Source organism: Sorex fumeus, unplaced genomic scaffold (assembly GCF_029834395.1).
Source record: "Sorex fumeus unplaced genomic scaffold, SorFum_2.1 ptg000073l, whole genome shotgun sequence".
NCBI classification, from domain to species: Eukaryota; Metazoa; Chordata; class Mammalia; order Eulipotyphla; family Soricidae; genus Sorex; species Sorex fumeus.
In genome coordinates, this window is record NW_026606130.1 from 5,372,290 (window position 1) to 5,386,246 (window position 13,957).

Below are 13,957 nucleotides of genomic sequence, written 5' to 3' on the forward strand. Positions count from 1 at the left end.
CTTCAGTGCCTATCTGAAATTTTCTGAATAGTTCTTTGATTCCCATAGTAGAACTAGGGGTTCTGAGGGTGAGAAATATGATGGCAGGAGCTCTGATTTCAAAGGGTATTTCAAATCAGAGACTTGCCTGCATTCAGTTACTTCTAGTTTGGAAGATAGTCATAGGGTTCCTGCTTCCTCCCTGTGCTGTTTTCTGTCCTGCCCTTTCACCTTGGTTGCAGGATTCAGCAAAAGATTTTTTGTAGTGCTGGGTGTCAAATACAGGGCCCACACAGACAAAGCAGGCATTCTACCACTGAGCTACATTCCCAGACTCCCAAAGGGACTGCTTTTATGTCCACAGGACTCTCTTATGCACCTTTGAGTCCTAAGGTAAATAAGATTCGCAGAGACCAGTAAAGCAGTGGAAATTTGGGACATGCTTGCAACAGCACACGGGTCATTTGTGCTTCAGAGAATAGCGTGGAGAACCAGGCTAGGGTCAGATCATGGTAAGCTTTTAAGGTAGGGCTAGGAGAAGCCCCATTTTCTGAGTTAGTGTTTGCCAAAACATGTTGTATAGACAAATCATATCTGGGGATCATCATAGCAATAACAGGAGCAGGTCCTATGTGGAAATGAAAGTTCTTCAAAGAGATAAACCGATCCCCTTTGTGTTGGACTTCCCAGTGGAGTGAAAACCAAGGGGGTCACCATTGGGGTCTACCCTTACTAGAAGGATGACTAGGGACTCCATACAGGTTATAGGCTAGAAATGATCTGTCATTGCTATGAATTTCAACTATTTATTATTCCTTTCCCCTCCATGGCACCTGGTTATCCCCACTTCAGCTAATATCCTCTCTCCATCTAACGTCTCCCAACCCCTTCCCGTCCTAAACATCCACCATCTTGCAGTTCTTTCTTTAACTCCACCAACTCTTCCCTGTTCCTTATATTCAAATGTTTCTCCAGCTACAGTCAGGGCAGCTCTATGAAAGACCATTATTTAGTACCAAATACACTAAAAATTCATCTGAGTTCCATGGAAGATTTGTCCTAAGCATTCTCCCCCCCCCCCCCCAAAATCTCAAATTGGTTAAAATTGTTACTTTTTTTTTTTAACCGGAGAGATTCAGCTTTGAGTTTCACGACTCTGCTGATTTGCTTCTTAACTACCCTTGTGCGAGTACCTATCTGTGAAATGTGAGGCGATTCCTTGATCCAGGAAGGGGCTCCAGCACTGGCTCTGGAACCTGGGTTGAAGCTTTGCCTAAGGAGCAGCAAACCATATCTGAGCTCAGCTGCTGTAACCTCTGCTCTCTTAAATTCACCTAATCAAGTTTAGCCTTTTCAAAACCAAGACAGCAGAGGTAGGTGATTAAAAAAACTTTAAGGCCAGGATTACCAGTGTGTGGTTTGAAATCCAGGCTCTGCCATTTATTCGTTACCCTGGGGAAAGTTACTTAACTTCTTTGTGTCTGATTCTTCTTCTTTCACAAAGAAATGAATACAGCAGGGCAGGAGAGATAGTACAGCAGGTAAAACACTTGTCTTCCATGCAGCCGGCCCTGGTTCCACCTCCAGCACCTCATATGGTCCCCCAAGTCCTACCAGGAGTGATTCCTAAGCACAGAGTGAGGAGTAATCCAGGTGTGGTCCAAATATCAAAAAAGAAAAGAAATGAACACTGAGTCTATCACTAAGAGTTATTTGAGGACATGTGTGTGTCCAAGTGCTTACAAGAGTATTTGGCATACAGCAAGTCTAGTATGATTGGTTATTATTGCTATTTCCATTCCCTATATGCCCAATCTACATTTTGTCTGAATCAGCAATTAAGTCTGTGAGGGAAGAATTTGGAGTATCATAGGAGAGAACTTGTATCATAGGAAATATTGAGTATCATAGGAAATATTGAGTTTTTAATTTGGTATCTCCTCCAGCTCCCACTGAAACAGGGCCAAGGTCAAGCATCTAGGCCCAATCAATCCCTTGTACACGGCAGCTAAAAGAAGCTAGGCCTCAGCACTAGATTCTCATTGGGTAGGGCCCTCCTACTCCATTCCACATGAAGACCGGAAGGCACTGGATTCAAAGTGGCATTGAAAGCCTCCAACCAAAGGCATCAACAGTTGGATCAGTTGTGTGACTCAGACAGGACCCAGGTTTAAACTTTCCAGTTTGTGGTTGCAGTCCCTCAAAGAAAATGCAGCGGGGTGTGCCCAGTTCTGGGAAAATCCCATTGACCCCTGTGAGGAAGGCAGGTAACAATTCATATATAGCACCAACAATATGCCAGGCACGACTCTCAGTACCTTGCCTCTTACCCTCTAGAGAGGACACACCAAAGCACAGAGAGGTGAAATAAGCTGGGCATTGCCCCCCAGTTAGTAATGGCAAAGCCAGGTCCTAACGCCATGAACGCACCTATTCTGCCATGGTAGAAGGGCACATGGACAAAGTCCTCAAGACCAACATGGCCTCATGCTATAATTTTCGGTAATGCATTTGACTGGTTGAGGAATTTTCCAGAAGGCCCAGAAGGTGGAGTCCAGGTGTGAGTCCTAAGAAAGGTCCCAGGAAGGCAGCTTAAGCCACCTTAAAAGGTCAAGACCCAGGAATAGACTTTTACTATACTACCTTTTGATTTTGAATAGACTTTTACTATACTACACTTTTAATATACTACCTTTTGCTCAATGGATACCTTTGGATAGACACTGTAATCAACATGGGTTCTCTCTTCCTCGTGATATTCCTTGGCAGCTAGGAGGCCTGCCCAGACTGCCTGGACTTCCTGGCAGGGACCTCACCCAACTTTATAGGCCCATTTTTTTAAATTTTTTTTAATAGTGAGACATCGTGAGGTACAGTTGCAGACTTACACATTTTTGTGCTTGGGTTTCAATTATATAATGATCAAATACCATCCCTCCACCAGTGCCCACTTCCCACCACCATGCATCCCAGTACCCCTCCCACCCCCCATCCCCCCCAGGCTCTGTGGCAGGGCATTCCCCTTTGTTCTCTCTCTCCTTTTGGGTACTGAGTGGCAATCATGTTTGGTCTATAGTCTACTTTCAGCATGCTTCTCCCATTCTGGGAGGGTCCTCCCAACACCTTTATTTGGTGTTCCCCTCTTTATCTGAGCTCCCTTTTTCCTAGTATGTGTGGTTGTATAGGCCCATTTTTTGCTGGGAATAATTACAGGCTCTCAGCTGGTGACGCTTTCAAGCATTCAAACCTCATCCCTTCTCTTCAATCCATCACCCCAAGATCCTCCAACATAGCTTGTAATCTTTGAAGGGCCATGGGTGGAGAAAAGCCTTCCAGTGAATGGAAAGTTGGAGGGAGCTAGACAGTGGGGGAAAGTAGTCCAAAGCAACTTGAGCCTGTGGGTGAAGAAAAATGGGAAACAAACTGTGGAAAGTGATGAGACACAGTTGTAGTAGAAGCATTTGTTCCTTGTCACCTCCACCTTCTTCTACTCTAGAGATTCAGGTGGTTCTTGGAGTAGGCTCTGGCCCCAAACCCATTCTGTGTGAAAGACAGCCTTTCAGTAACTTGTATTTGGCTATACTTTTGAATTTACAAGGAGGCTACAGGAAGAATACTAAGAAATTCTTTCTTCATTGTGGCTGGTAATTACCATGTTACCCTATTTGCTTTCTCTTATGCACAGCATCTCTCTATGCATATTTGTTTACCAACTAAAAGTAAATTACAGATGTGACTGTCTTTACCTCAATGTGTAAACCTCCACAGATATCTTAATGCATATGTGGCACAGATACATATGTTCTTTTACACTGGAGGGAGGGATTTTAGCTAATGCCAAGGTCATATTCAAATATTACAAACTGCCACCTTCCCAGGGGTTTTCTTTTAGATTAATTTTATCTTATTTTCCTTTTGATAACTTTTGTGGGATTTTTGGTCTTTTGTGGGGAGTGAAATTTTTGTGTTTTGGGCCATACCCAGCTGTCCGCAAGGCTGACTCTTGGCTCTGTGCTCAGAGATCACTCTTGGTGGGGCTCAAAGGAGCAGGTGCAGTGCCATCAATCAAATCAGGGTCACCCACATGCAAAACAAGAACCTTAATCTTTATATCTCTTTAGTCCTGCTATTGATTTAATCACATTGAAAATACATGAATAGTCAGGGCCAGAGCAATAGTACAGTGGGTAGGGTGTTTGCCTTGCATGTGGCCAACCCAGGCTCGATCCCCAGCATACCATATAGACCCCTAAGAACCACGAGAAGTAATTCCTGAGTTCAGAGCCAGGAGTAATACCTGAGCATCATTGGGTGTGACTTTAAATGACAAATATATACACATACATATTTTTCACATATGTATGAATATATATACAAAACAATAGCACAGCAGGTAGAGAGTTTGCCTTGCACGCGGTCGACCCAGTCGACCAGAGTTTGATTCCTCCGCCCCTCTCGGAGAGCCCAGCAAGCTACCAAGAGTATCTCACCCGCACGGCAAGTCCTGGCAAGCTACCCATGACGTATTCAATATGCCAAACACAGTAACAAGTCTCACAATGTTATTGGGCCCGCTTAAGCAAATCAATGAACAACGGAAGATCAGTGATCAAGCCCTGCCAGGAGTGATCCTTGAGTACAGAGCCAGAGTTACCCCTTAGTACACCCATGCATGGCCCCCCAAAAAATCCAAAAACAAAACTTTGTCATAAAATTTACATACTTATGAAAGTCCCGTCACCTCTCTGAACTGCTGTCTCCAAAAAATAAATTTATTTTTTTTAATTTTTATTAGTGAAACACCATGAGGTACAGTTGTAAACTTACAAATTTTTGTGCTTGGGTTTCAGTTATACAATGATCGAGTACCCATCCCTCCACCAGTGCCCATTCTCCATAACCAATGATCCCAGTATCCCTCCCATCCTCCATTCCACCCTGCCTCTGTGGCAGGGCATTCCCTTTTGTTCTCTCTCTCCTTTTGGGTACTGTGGTTTTCAAAAGAGGCATTGAGTGGCAATCATGTTCGGTCTATAACCTACTTTCAGCATGCATCTCCCATCCTGGGAGGATCCTTCCAACACCTTTTATTTGGTGCTCCCTTCTCTATCTGAGCTGCCTTTTCCCCTAGCATGTGCGGCTGGCCTCCAAGTCATAGGGTAAAGCTCCTGGTAATTATCTCGGCTATTCTTGGGTGTTAGTATCCTATTTTGTTACTTTATGTTCCCCAGATGAATGCAATCTTTCTATGTCTGTCCCTCTCTATCTGACTCATTTCGCTTAGCATGATACTTTCCATGTAGTACCATCACTTGTATGTAAATTTCATGACTTCATCTTCCAAAAACTAAATTTAATCACCACAAACTTTTTGAGTTGAAAAGAGACCATGCCTAAGAGAGTAAGAGTTAGCTGGACGAAGCTATTTTTGTTTCCAGGGACAGTACAGAGGTCAATGTACTTCGGGGTGAGTTGGATCCTGAGGGCTTCACTAGCCCCTCTGCTCTCCTACTCTCACAAACCACTCCTGTTCTAGCCAGACTGTCTCCAACTGACAAACATTTCCTGACCACTTTGCCTTGGCAACTGTTTCCACAGGTCATCTTCTTGTACTACCTCACAAATAGTACCAACATCTTTCCCACCTCCCATCCCCAAAGGAGGTGCTCCCCACTAGCTTGGTAATTCATGGTTGTGGGCTGTGGCTTTCTGACCCCCCCCCCCCACCAACACCCCACTCCAAGACCGCTGGTTGCAGCCCATGGTCCCCAGCACATAAAAATGTTTTTTGCCTCCTGCTAGGTCCTAAAGATACAAGGAAAGGAGAATAGGAGCTGGATCTTCAGTTATGGGACTTCCCTGTGACATTAGCTCTTCTCTTAGGAAGTTCAGGATATATATATGTCTGCCCAGAGTCCCCGCACTGTTCTGAGTAGACCCACAATCCTGCCTGGACCTGGACCTGGTATGAGGCTTCATCTCACAGAGGAAAGACCTAACACAGCAAAGATGCCTGAGGCCGACCCAAAGCTCAGGACTCCCAGGGCCTGATCCTCTAACCGCTGGGGGCAGGTGGTCAATATCAAGGTTCCCAGAGACATCTGGAAAAACTTTAAGACAGGCTGAGAGGCAGTAGCAGCTAGAAAGAAGGAAATGATCCCCTTTCCTGGCCAGCCCAACAGACAACTGTAGAGCCCCTCCTTCATATGAGGGTCTTAGCCCAGGGTGAGCCTCCCAACTCCCCAAACCACAACTCATGAGGTGTGAAAAAAAAGAAAAAAAATAGGGGGAGGGGTGGCAGAGAACAGACAGGTGCACATTTCACACCTTGACCACAGGTGGGGCCACAAGAGCTTCACTCTGACTAACTTCCTCCTCCAGCTTCCCCACTGGCAGCAGCAGAACTGCAGGGCCCTGCCTGGGCAGATCTCCCCAGGGACTGGGCCTTCCCCTTATCTAGTCTTGGAGCCTTGGTTGGGGCCAAAGTCAAAATTCAGTCAAGGGCCCATGATGCAGGTGACTTCTGTCCTCAGAGTCATAAAGAGGCCACAGACATAGCTCTATCCTAAGCCTTGGGTTTGAAAGTCATAAAAAGGGAAGAAGCCCTGGCCACATACTTTCTGTGTCAGTCACTGTCCACAGAGCAACACCATCACCTCCAGACTTTATAGATGATGGGAAGCTGAGGCTGGGAGGAGAAAAGATTGACCTGAGCTTATCCAGCTGTGCAAGAGGATGAGGCCTGGACTCCTCACCCACTGAGGTGACAGCGTTAGGCAGCAGGCAGCCCTTCTGGAGGGGCCATCACTAGGCCTTTGGCCTACACTCATTCTCACTCAGTATTCTCCAAACTACCAGGGTCCTAGCAGCTGGGATGGGCTTACTTCCTCTTACCATGCCCTGCTGAGGAGACCAGCTCAAAATGATTCTGTCCTTTGTTCCAGTTCACATAGAGTGGATCGGGGCCAGAGCCCAGAGAATTCAGCATTCCCCTAGCATTACAGTCATACTGCATGCTGGGCAGCAGCCATTCCCAGTGCCAGGGATGGCTATCAGGATGGGGATCAGTACAGGGAAGAAAGCTCTCTGTCTTTCTGAACCTCTTCTGGCCTGCCCTTGTCTCATTTCTTTTCCCAGCAATCTAGGGAATGGTGGGGGTCACTGTCACTTTGTGATAAATGGGGTCCAGGAAGAAGATCAGGGTTCCCTAGACTTTGCTGGCACAAAGACAGGTCAATTGAGGATCCGTCACATAGGGTTTCCAGCCTCTGTCAACACAAGCTATTTCCCAAACTATCAACTGATTTCATCAGCATTCCATACATCGCAAGTCCTTGATGGGGGGGGGGGGGGGACAATACTAGTGGATGGAGAGTTTGCCCTGTACACAGCTGACCTGGGTTCAAGCCTGGGCTCCCATGTGGTCCCCCGAACACCACCAGGAAAGATTCCTGAGCGCAGAACCAGGAATAAGTCCTGAGCACTGCTAGGTGTGACACCCCCTCCCCAAAAACGGAAATGAAAGGGTCCTTTGGGTAGAAAAATGGGGGTGCAGGCAGGATAGAATACCCTCCTTTCATTCGGACAAACAGAGCATTTGGTTGTCCTCTTTTCTCCCAACCGTAAGCTCAACAAACGGAAACTCTCCACCAACCATCTCAGGTACCTGTGGTCCCAGCTCCTGCCCTCAGACCTTGAAGACACTTGGCAAGGCCTGCTCATTCTCAGTATCAGGCCTTCTGGAACCCTCTCAGTGGCCCCACTGGCACTTCCTGTGGCCTCCTCAAAGGCCTTCAGTTGTCCCTGGCTTGTTACTGTGTGTGACACAATTTTAGCACTAGGACACCACATTTTCTTCCCATAGACAGAGGGCAGGGACTCTGGTCCGCAATTGTGCCTCTTGCCAGTAAATTGGAATGGAACTCCAGGCCTGAGCCTGAAGGCTCTGGTGAAGTCACACTAAAAAAATCAACCCCAAAAGAACAATATCTTTTGGGTAACAATATCTTTGCCTGTCTGTCTCTGTCTCTGTTTCTTCTTTTGGAAGAGAGATTACAAGACCTGTTTAGGATGGCTAAGGAAGCTCCAGCCCCATTAAGAACAGCATCATGGGAGCTGAGAAAAGCACAGAAAGGAAAGCCAAGGACAAGGGAGGGAAGAAACAGTTATGACAACCTTCAAGGACAAATGTGCTCGACAAATACTATTTACAGCATGAAGTCATGAATCCTCTCTGTACTTGGTCCCAATCCATTCTCTTTTCTCTCACCACAGAAACAACTGCTGTCATGAATTTGCAGTGTGTTCAGTCTCTGTTTTGGAACTTCTAGAACAAATGAAATTGTTGTGCTCACAACAGTCTTGCATTGCCTTTTGGGAGTAGTAAATTCTAGAATTTATGAGAGTGGTATCAAACTCAGCACAATATTCTGTAACTTGCCCCCTCCACCATGGCATTTCTAGACACATTCTTGTGAGTTCATTATATCTTGCATGAATATACCAATGTTCATCCATTTCAAAAATCTGAAGACAGGGGTTAGGACTAGTACAGGGATTAAGGCATTTCCCATGCACACAGTCAAACCCAGTTCAATTGCCAGCACCACATAAGGTTCCCTGAGCACCACTAAAAGAGATCCCTAAACACAGGAGTAAGCCCTGAGCACTAACTGGGAGTGGTCTCAAAACCCCTCCCCAATAAAATACGTGTATCAAAGGAAATTTAAAAGTTGAAGGCAGTGTGATGAGTAGTGAAAGGACAGCTGTGGGTTCAGCCCTCACACACTTTTACTGTGTGTTCCCTTCTGGGATTCACCCCAGGAATAACCCCAACCTTATAAGGTTGTGTGGTTGCAGTGAGGTTGGTACAGAAAAAGTGACTCAAGCAGCATTTAGCACACGATAAATTCATGACTACTAAGTTCATGACTAATATAAGTTCCCTTTCCTTGGCCCTGTGGCTTAGAGAGGAGGGGAAAGATGGTGCAGGGCACAGAAGGGAGGGGAGGGAGAGAGGAAGGGAGAGAGCACAAAGGACTAGATTTTTTGTGGCAAATTTCTTTAGATCATTTTAATGTTTGAAAAAGACTTATCTCCTTTCCTATCTTAACACACATAGCCATCCAATCCACAAGTCTGCAGCCCAGGACAGATGAGCAGGTGCTGGGAGCATTGAAGTGCAATGCAGCAGCAGGGCTAGCCATAAGGATTCCTTGGAGTTCCCAGCCTCTGCTTCTGTCAAAGAAGAGCCCCTCTTTAGCAAGCCGTACCCTTCCCTAGGAGCCAGTCTTTCTGCTCCCCAATTTGTGGCCAGCTCGTACAGAGCTCCAGTTTTCCCTAGTAAGAGAAATGACTGGGACAGAAACTGGGTGGCTGTGGGTCTGGGTGGCTGTGGCAAAGAACCTCGTGAGCCTCATTTCCTCTGCAGTGCAGGTTCCCAACCACAAGCACTAAGGCAGAGGGCCAGGCAGCACAGTCTCGCCGCCTACAGAGCACCAGCCCAGCCATGCTGCTCGAGGTGAGTGCTGCCAGGCCCGACCCAACCACAGCTGGGAGTGGGGAGGCCAGGATCAGGGCAAGCACCAGTGCTGGCCCTCAATTCAGGCCACCGGAGGGTTGGGTGAGCAGGGAGAGGCCACTGAGGTTCTTGTATGTGTATGGGATGAGGAATTAGGAAGCCACTGTAGCCTCAAAACTTTTCTACCACCACAGAAAAATCCCCTCCATTCACTGGCTTTAGTGTCTCACCTGCAAGATGCAAGCAATTGAGGGGACCCTCCCTGGTGGCGTCTGAGGCTCCCCAGAGCTTAGAACTTAAACTCTTCCACACTGAGGGGCCAGAGAGCTAGTAGAGGGGTGAAGGAGCTTGCCTGGCAATGCAATGAAGCTTGGTTCAATCCAAGGTATTGTATAATTCCCGAGCACTCCCTGACTCCTGAGCACAAAGCCAAGAGTAGTCCCCAATGTGCGGTGTCATTCAGAACACCCACCCAACCTGAGGGGGGGGGAGCTGAACTGATTGTTACTAGAAAGAACTTCAGTTCTAGGGTGGTTTTTGCTGGGGGAAGAACCCTTCTTAAGAGCTTGTGGGCCTTTGGTACAGAGGAAAGGAAAAAGAAAGAGTATGTGTTCTGGGGAAATAGAAATTTAGGGACACCATACTAGGGATGCGGGGGAAGAGGGGCTAAGGAGGGATGGGGGCAACAGCAGAGGAACTGGGAGAAACAACTGTGGGGAGGTGCCTGAGAAAGAAGGTGCTAGAACTAGGTGTGGCTCGGCACAGCAAGCCTTGAAGGCTGATCAATGACAAGTGGGTTGGAGGGTCAGGAAAAACTCTTGGCAAGAGAGAGCAGCTTTTCCCTTTATTTAACTTTCTGGGACTTACCTGGAAGTGTTCAGGGACAGCTCCTGGTTTAGCGCTTGGGAAGGGAGAACCATGTTGAGCCAGAGAGCGAACCTGAGGCTCCTGTATGTAAAGTATATGTTCTAGCCAACTGAGCTCTCTCCGGTCCTGAACGTTTGCTTTGTTTTATTAACTATTTTTTGGTTTTTTGGGGGGTCACACCTGGGGGTGCTCAGTGCTTACTCCTGACTTGACACTCAGGGATCATTCCTGGCATTGCTCAAGGAACCATACAGGGTGCCAGGAATCGAACCCGGATCAGCCATATAAAAGGGAAGTGGCCTACCTGCTGTACTATCACTCGGCCCCGATTTTTACTATTTGAGCCACATATGGCAGAGCTTGAGAGCTGCTCCCACCACCTTAGTACTTAGAGGTTGTGTATGGGGGGGGAGCGGGGGATGCAGTGCAGAAAGTAATTCTGGGGCTCCTGTGTGATGCAGAGCACACAACTCATCCACTGATCTATCTCTCCAGCCCCAGAAGGGAAAGTTTTTGTGGGGAGGTCCACCTGGTGATGCTCATGTGTTACTGCTCGCTCCGCAATCAGGAATTACCTCTGGCAGTGCTCAGGGGACCATATGGGATGCTGGGGATCGAACCTAGGTCAGCGGTGTGCAAGGCAAACACCCCTACCCACTGTACTATTGCTCCAGCCCCAGAAGGGAAGCTTTTCCTCCTGCCCATGATCACTGGCTGATGAGATGGCCAAGAGGGGTGAGAAAGAGAACAAACTTTGGGAAAGAAAGTTAATATCCCAGGTCCCAATCTGTGCAGACTGTGTTTAGGAGGAGTGGCCTTGGGGAAAAGGCAAAGACAGCTACCAGGTCTGTTTTGTTTGTTTTGGCTTGCCTTGGGGGGCATACCCAGCAGTGCTCAGGGCTTACTCCTAGCTGAGTGGTCAGGATTCACTCCTGGCAGGGCTTGGGGGACCATATGGAGAGCAGGGATAGAATCTGGGTTGCCCTGGCCTGGGACCAGCCTCCTGAGGGGCCTCTCACTGTACGGCTTCTTCGGCTATTCTGGAAGGAAGCAGAGGCTGGAAAGATAGTACATCTAGTTCAATGGGTAAGGCGCTTGCCTTGCACACAGCCAATCCAGATTCAGTTCTCAGAATACCATATGCTACTTCGTGCCCACGAGAATTGATCCTTGAGCACAGAACAGACCCTGAGCACAACTGGGTTGTGGTCCTAAAATAAACATAAAAGAATCTGGAAGTAATGAAGCCTTTGTGCAATGCCTTCTCCCCCCAACCCACCCACATCTCCTTCCACAGATGTTAGGCCAGCACCAAGTGTTCCAAACCTCTGACCTTGAGTTTATGATGAATGAGACTAGCCCTCCCTTTGAGTACGAACTGGACAACAAGAGCGACACCTGCTGCACCTTCCCACCGTGCCCACAGGACCTCAGCCAGAAATTTGACCAGACCTTCCTGCCAGTCCTCTACAGCCTTGTCTTTGTGCTGGGGCTCCTGGGCAATGGAGCAGTGGCTGTTGTGCTGCTGAGCCAGCGGGCAACACTGAGCAGCACGGACACTTTCCTGCTCCACCTGGCTGTTGCCGACGTGCTGCTGGTGCTCACCCTCCCACTCTGGGCAGTGGATGCTGCTGTCCAGTGGGTCTTTGGCTCTGGCCTCTGCAAGGTGGCTGGTGCCCTCTTCAACATCAACTTCTATGCAGGGGCCCTCCTGCTGGCCTGTATCAGTTTTGACCGGTACCTGAGCATCGTGCATGCCACTCAGCTCTACCGCCGGGGGCCTCCAGCCCGGGTAACTCTTACCTGTATGATGGTCTGGGGGCTCTGTCTGCTCTTTGCCCTCCCAGACTTCATATTCCTGTCAGCTCTCCGTGACAAGCGTCACAAGGTCACCTACTGCAGGCATAACTTCCCACCAGTGGGCCGCACAGTGCTGCGTGGGCTGCAGCTGGTGGCAGGCTTCCTGCTGCCCTTGCTAGTCATGGCCTACTGCTATGCTCGCATCCTGGCTGTGCTGCTGCTCTCCAGGGGCCAGCGGCGTCTGCGTGCCATGCGGCTTGTGGTAGTGGTAGTAGTGGCCTTTGCCCTCTGCTGGAGCCCCTACCACCTGGTAGTGCTTGTGGAAACCCTCACAGACCTGGAGTTCTTGGCCCGTGACTGTAACCGTGAAAGCCACATGAATGTGGCCAGATCAGTGACTGAATGCCTGGGCTATATGCACTGCTGCCTCAACCCAATGCTCTACGCCTTCGTGGGTGCCAAGTTTCGAGAGCGTATGTGGTTGCTGTTTGTGCGCCTGGGCTGTCCTGAGCAGAGACTGCACCAGAGGCCGCCTTCATCTTCTCGCTGGGAATCATCCTGGTCTGAGACCACAGAGGCCTCCAACTCAGGCTTGTAAATTGTGAATGGAAGTGCCTCTTTCAACATCCCACTGGACACTGCACACTGCAAACACACTCCGCCCGCTCCTCCCTTTCTACAGCCTCTATCCCCCCAGACATGCTCCTGCATTTTCCTGACAGTGCCCCAGGGAGCCACTCTCTGGCCTTTGGGGCCCATGCTACTGCTGATTCTTGGCTGCAAAGTCTCATCTACCGCTTCAGAAGTGCCTGCCATAGAGGCAAGGGGTGGGGAGAGGGGGGTGCGGGGGAGGAAAACTGGGGATATTGGTGGTGGGAACTGTATACTGTTGAAGGGACAGGTGTTAGAACATTCTAAGATTGGAACCTAATCATGAATAACTGTAACTGTATCTGTGACTCAACTAAAAAAAATAATAAAAATAAAAACGTAAGTGGCTGCCTTAACCTTTCTTTTCCTGACTGCCCTTCCTTTTAAATTTCTTTGGGTAGCTGTGGGGGGAGGTGGAGGCACACTGGGTCGGTGATACTTAGGAATCACTTCTGACAGGGCTCGGGGCAGAGAACCATATGTGATACCAGGAGTTGAACCTGAGATGACTGTAGTCACGAGAAAAGCAAGTATCCTACCCGCTGCATTATCTCTCCAGCCCTATTGGATTCAGCTACAGACCTTCTCTGTGTGCAAGGAGCAACAGCCAATGGCTTAGTACATATTGCCCCTATAGGACTTCGGCCAAGGCCTCCAGCTCAGCAGCCACTGCAGCTGCCGTCCAAGACCATTGTCTTTGTTCATGAACTGTCTAGAATTCTCCTTAAACCTTCAATAAACAAGATAATCAAGACCAGGTGCTTCTGACACTGGTGGTGGCTTTGGACTTGGAACACTGAATACTTGAAACTGTTACCTAGAGCTTTACTGAGTAAATGAAAAACTAATATAAAAAGATTGAAAAGATAGTACAGTGAATAAAGCACTTGTCTTGCACACAGCTGACCTGGTTCAATCCCTGACACCCCATAAGGTACCCTTAACACTACCAGGAGTGGTCCCTGAGGGCAGAACCAGTAATAATCCCTGAGCACTACCAAGTATGGCCTAAAAATAAACAACAACAAAAAACTTCAATAAGATACAAAGACCAGGGCATGTCAGGAGTATATCAGGGGTGCATTATTACCTATATCCCTGCCTGGCCCTGTGCTACCAATTCCACCCCTGCTGATGTCC